Genomic DNA, 6,449 nt, shown 5'->3' with positions numbered 1-6,449 from the left:
ATGACCTCCGGCAGACCCTGGACAGTAGAGCAGGACATACAAGATCGATCTACGGATCACGAGAACGTGCCTCGAGGCACGAAGACGGCTACCTATTCGGACGTGACAAACCTAACCACGCCCGGTCCGAATGACGCAGACGGACTCCATCAGAGCTACGTCGTGACACGGCACGGTACAGAGGTGCCGCACACCCTCTCTGCTTCACAGATGAGGTACTGGATCATGAATTCCCCGAGGGATTCAAGCCCGTCAATATCGAATCATACGACGGCACAACCGATCCTGCAGTATCGATCGAGGATTTCATTCACCATATTCATATGGCTCGAGGAGATGACCTCCACGCCATTAAATACCTCCCACTCAAGCTCAAAGGGCCAGCTCGGCACTGGCTTAACAGCCTGCCTGAAAATTCTATCGGCAGCTGGGAGGACTTGGAAGAAGCCTTCCTAGACAACTTCCAAGGAACATATGTCCGGCCACCAGACGCCGACGATCTAACCCACACAGTTCAACAATCTGGAGAATCAGCCAGAAAATTCTGGACTAGGTTCTTAACCAAAAAGAACCAGATCGTTGACTGCCCGGATGCCGAGGCCTTGGCGGCCTTTAAGCACAGCATCCAGGACGAATGGCTCGCTCGCCACCTCGGCCAAGAAAAGCCGAGGTCCATGGCAGCCCTCACGGCACTCATGACCCGCTTTTGCGTGGGAGAGGACAGTTGGCTGGCTCACAGTACAAATACGGCCAATGAAACAAGCCCCTCCGAGGTAAAAAAACAGCGCCGGCAAGTTACGGCGCAACAGAAACAAACACTAAAGCAATGGCGATAACACCGATGACACCACAGTTCATGCCGGATTCAGTGCTTCCAAGTCCGGCCGACGAAAGAAGCCCTATAAAAGGAGCAGTGGAAAACCATCCAGCTTGGACCGCATACTCGATCGTCCTTGCCAAATACATGGCACCCCAGACAAACCGGCCAACCATACTAACAGAGATTGCCGGGTATTTAAACAAGCCAGGAAGGTAAATAGCAGAAACAAAGAAGGGGAATCGCAGAGCGAGGACGATGACGAAGGGCCCCGGCAGCCGAACACAGGGGGACAAAAGAAATTCCCCCTGAAGTCAAAACGGTGAACATGATATACGCTACACATATCCCCAAAAAGGAGCGCAAATGCGCACTCAGGGACGTCTACGCGATAGAGCCCGTTGCCCCGAAGTTTAATCCGTGGTCATCATTCCCGATCACCTCCGACCGCCGAGACCATCCGACTAGCATCCGGCATAGCGGTTCAGTCACACTGGTCCTCGACCCAATCATCGATGGATTTCACCTGACCCGAGTCCTAATGGACGGTGGTAGCAACCTCAACCTGCTCTATCAGGATAGAGTACGTAAAATGAGCATTGACCCCTCACGAGTCAACACTACAAAAAAATACACTTCCGTGATGATACGTGTTTGTCACAGTAGGTCGCGTTTTTTGTCATGCATGTACATCCATGACGATTTTATGACAGAATCAAGATAGTCATACCTGTGCTGTCGTAGAAGTGTTCCATGGCATTACCAAAATTATCATCATGGAAGTGTCCACTTCCATGACGATAAATCGCGCGTCACAGAAGTGCTTTCGTCAAGGGTGACCGACACATGGCATCCACCGTAACGGAACGCCGTTAAGCTATCGGGTCGGGTTCTGGATCCGATAACCCGTTAACAGCCCCGACCAATGAGAAATTTCCACGTGTAAAATTCTTATTGGCCGGACGAAACACGTGTCAGCTTGTCAGTGGGTCAGATAGGCGCCTATGATATGTTGACACGTGCCACGACCCACCACTGGCCCATTTAGCTTACAAAGCCAGCCCGTTTGACTTGGTCAAAAGTTAACGGGCTGGCCCATGAAAAGCCTGTTAACAGTCTCTTTGCAAATAGCCCATTTTACGGCCCGTTAACTCACGGCCCGTTAGGCCCTAAAGGAAATCGGCCCAACAACATCATGTGGGCCATCGAATGTAACACCAGCCCATTTCACTTTCGGCCCATGTATGGCCCACGACGTCTTTCGGCCCATATGAGGCCTTCGTATCTTTCGGCCCTTTACAGGCCCACGGTGACTCTAGCCCATAATGAACAGTAATTTTCTTTATACCCGTTAACGGCCCGTGATTTACATGGGCCGTTTCCAGTCCGTGTTAGCTTTCGGCCTATTGACGGCCCATACGTTCTTGGGCTCCTTTTCGGCCCTCGATTACTTCCGGCCCGTTACTGGCCTGTTCCCCTAATGGGCCAAATTCGGCCCATGGCAAGAGTCAGCCCGTTACTGGCCTGTTCCCCTAATGGGCCAAATTCGGCCCATGGCAAGAGTCGGCCCGTTACTGGCCTGTTACCCTAATGGGCCAAATTCGGCCCATGGCAAGAGTCGGCCCGTTTCTGGCCTGTTAACCCGTTGCGTCGTTTCCAGCCCGTCCTATATTCTGGCCCATTAAAGACCCGTTATGCCTATGACAGAATTAAGCCTTTGCCGTCCTACGGCCTGTTAACGGCCTGTTACCGTGCTGGGCCGATACCAATTACGCCCGATTACGGCCCATGTAGACCCATTTATCCAACGGCCCGAGGCCCACCGATTACATGCCCATTTATCGACGGCCCGTAGGAGACCCATGGATCCTACGACCCGTATATGGCCCATGGTAGTTGCGGCCACTAGCAAACCAGGGAAAAAGAAGACTAGGAAATAAATAATGCCGAAAGTAACGCTAGGCTATTAAGGCGATTGCACAGATTACATCCACTCGGCATCAAAGATCGCCACCAGTGCAAATATAGGGAACACCCTACACTATACAAAAATGGCTTGCTGTTTTCTTCAGCCGGTGGCTGCACGTTAAGAATAAATTTTGTATCGCACCAAAACAAATTACAACTATATAAAAAAAGGAAGGTTGTCATAAAACTTAACAGTCTAGCAGATAAATGCACCACCAGAAGTTCAGAAGCTCAGTTCATTTGACCTGACTGTTACGTTTTCATGCTGTATTGTCCGATGGAGCACCATAACCCTCGCCTTCATTTCCCCTAGGCTCCTGAACAACATAGCAAATGTCTGATAGTCTGGTTTCAAAACCATGCATATCTTGACGACATTGAGAAATGTTTCTCCTTGTTTCATAAAGGGTCTCTGTTAGGGAATGGACTTGCGCAGATACAACATTACTTTGAGCTTGCATATCTTGATCATGAGGCAGTTTGGACGATATTGCCTTAACAACCAACCTAGTATTATGCAGGAATGTGCTTTTGGCACTATTAGTGGACAGGTATTGACCCACTGCAGCAAGAGCTGACATTGCGGTTATAGTTGCCTCGCCACCTTCAGAAGGCGGCGGTTCCACCATTTTTTCCATAGCTCACTGAAAAGTTGAGGTTTTACATTAGTAGTACCAGAACAGAAGATATTAAGGAGTCAGCAAAACCAAACAAAATAGCTTTGGTCTATATACAGAACTTATTCTGGTGAACCCATGTAAAATATTAATTGTATTTTATTGCAAAGTACATAATAAAACCAGGTTCCAAACATATGACCATGTACCATCGCTAATGTATTGTCTATTTCTTCACATTGTATTGAGGGCTAAGGATAAAGAGACGAAGTTTATAATACGGTAAGCATAGTATGACATTATTCATATCACAAAATAACTGAGAACAGACAAACAGGCAATTGTAACGTTGTGTGGGCAAGTCCAGCACGGAACTAGATTACGGGTCAAGATCAAAGGAACATCACTCCTCTCTTTTATACCTTGTAAGGTGCAATGATACGCTAAGACAATTGTGTATAAAATTGAAAAGAGTAATAGACATTGGCTGCAAACCATGCAGTTCAAGGCACAAGTCAGAGTAAGTAGTAGTTAAAAGGCATGAGGATTAAGGACTTACAACATCGACTTTGACTGGTGTAGTCATGCCCTTCTTCTTGCTGGTGTGATAGTCCTTGAAGATTTCAACAACATTTGGTTCAGGTACTTTTTGGTCCTTGCGGGCTTTCCTATGCATTTCGAACAAGTCAATATAGATCTGATAATATGGTACAACGAAAAGAGTGAAACAACAGCTAATTACAAGAGCCTCACAGTGTGCAATATAGCTACGAGATCCTGTCGTCTGTTGGAATTTCACTTTCGTACGGTTGGCCTTGTTCTTTGAACAGTTCACCTACAAGAAGATAGATTTGTGTGGCACATGCGTAAATAGGACTTCAACATGTGATCTGATCACATATATATATAATGTACCTGATACTTCAGATCAGACCTGTGTTTAACAAGGCCCCTCCAGTCTTCATCCGATATATTTTCCACTGGAGATGTTTGGGAAAGTTCACTGTTAGCCTTGCCTTCAAAGTGAGTTTTCCTCAAGTTATACCGATACTGTCGCAGAGCAGACTTGAAAACATGGGTGCAAGCTTGTCTGGTTGCATCATCTTGGCTATCCAACTTGAACCTCATCTGTTGAAAATTATGGGAGTCTCATTATCAGCAACCTAGAAGGTATGGGACAGAGCAAGACGATATTACTAGTTTCCATACATAACCATACTTACAGATAAATGGTCGAGGAAGGTGTTGAAGTGGATTTCGTCTTTGTCATTCCTGTACTGAATCCATGTTGGGAGGATACGTACATGACACCTAACGGCAACCGCTGCCTCTGATACTAACTTGGCTGACTCTGTAGCATCACGTGGCCTTTTTAAACCTGCCTCAAAACGGATCTCCATTCTTCCTCCTCTAGATTTAGTTAACCTATCGAGCATTATCCCTGATGTTTGTTTCCTCTTGCGCCTAGGTGCTAGTCCAACAACGAACATAGGAAGTGTTAGTGTACATCAAACTGTGAGACTACATATAAAGAAGCATGCAACTGTAACTTGACTCCAGCAACTACCTTCTTGCTGTTGAAGCTCACAAGGTTCATCTGATATTGCCAACTCGTCTTGTGTCAAGAGTTCTTGGGAAGTAGTGTCAGGTGGCAAGGGAGCTTGGGAACGTGCTGCTAGCTCAGTTGACGCACGAGTAAGTCGTGCAGCTGGTAGTACTGTGGTAGGTGTTGCAAGAACTAGGGCTGTCTCTGCTTGTTTGGTGGCAGCTATTTGTTTCTGTTTGGCTTTTTTTGCAACTCGTGTAGCATGGGATGCCGTGTTTGTAGAATTTTCCGCTGGACTTTGACCTTCTATTGCACCATCAGTACCAGCAGAATCTGCAGGATTCATCCGCTTCTCATTCCCTGCCATTCTGTGTTTCTTCCTCTTTCTCTGTGGCATGTTAAGTCAAGCCGACAAGAAAAACGAATAACAATTTAGTTCTTCAGAACAAATTGATGCGTGATGCAGATGAACTGAACTTTGATGTTAGACAACCACATGATAGGAGGATGTAATATGTATGAAAAACAGGACGGAAGAGATAACCAGAACTATGATGTGTAAACTAAGAAGAAGACATTTCACCAAATTAGAAGCAATGCAATGGAAGGTAGACACCATATGGAAGATGCTACAAATATCGCTCTACCAAGTTAACAGTGTCTCATCATAAATGGCGTTTAAACAAATGTGAAGCAGTACAAGAAATAAATCATATGCAAGATGCAAACAACATCACACTACCATGTTAGAGGTCTCTCGTCATTAGTGCCATTGCATATTCACAGCATTGCATATTCACAGCTTATGATGTGTAAACGAAGGAGAAGACATTTCAACAAATTAGAAGCAATGAAAGCTAGACACCATATGAAAGATGCAACGAATATCACTCTACCAAGTTAAAACTGTCTCGTCATAAGTGCCATTTCAAAAAATTAGTAGTACAAGCTAGAAAAGAATGTGAGATGTAACCTATATCACACTCCGAAGTCAAACGTGTCTTATGATAAGTGATTGTTGCAGGTTACACAACAGTAGTAATTTGATGTAAGAACATGGTGTGATAGACAGATATTGTATGTTCTAGAAACAGGAACACGTTTCTTATTCAAGTATAATGTGCAAAGTAAGCAGATGGAATTCAACAAAATTAGAAGCAATACAAGCTAGACATCACACATAACATGCAACCACATATAACAGTGCCAAGTTAGACGGAGCACCGGTGATGCTGCACTAGGGGAGACGTGCTCATCATAAACACAACTTTGTTGAGTGTCTATGCATGTGTTGTATTGGAAATCATCTTGGGGGTGTGGAGGAGTAGAAACTGTAGAGGCCCTCCGTTCGGAAGGAGCACCTTTATCCGCTGCCTTGCTAACTTCCTTCCGCTTTATTGATTTTGAATTGTCAAGTAAAACCGACAAGAAAAAGCAATAAAATTCTCTCTTCAGAACTCATTCATGCAAGATACTGACAATCACTACTTTGATGTAAGGC

This window comes from Aegilops tauschii, chromosome 5, assembly GCF_002575655.3.
Source record: "Aegilops tauschii subsp. strangulata cultivar AL8/78 chromosome 5, Aet v6.0, whole genome shotgun sequence".
In the NCBI taxonomy this organism is placed as follows: Eukaryota; Viridiplantae; Streptophyta; class Magnoliopsida; order Poales; family Poaceae; genus Aegilops; species Aegilops tauschii.
The sequence above is the reverse complement of the archived record's forward strand: the minus strand, read 5'-3'. Positions refer to the sequence as shown.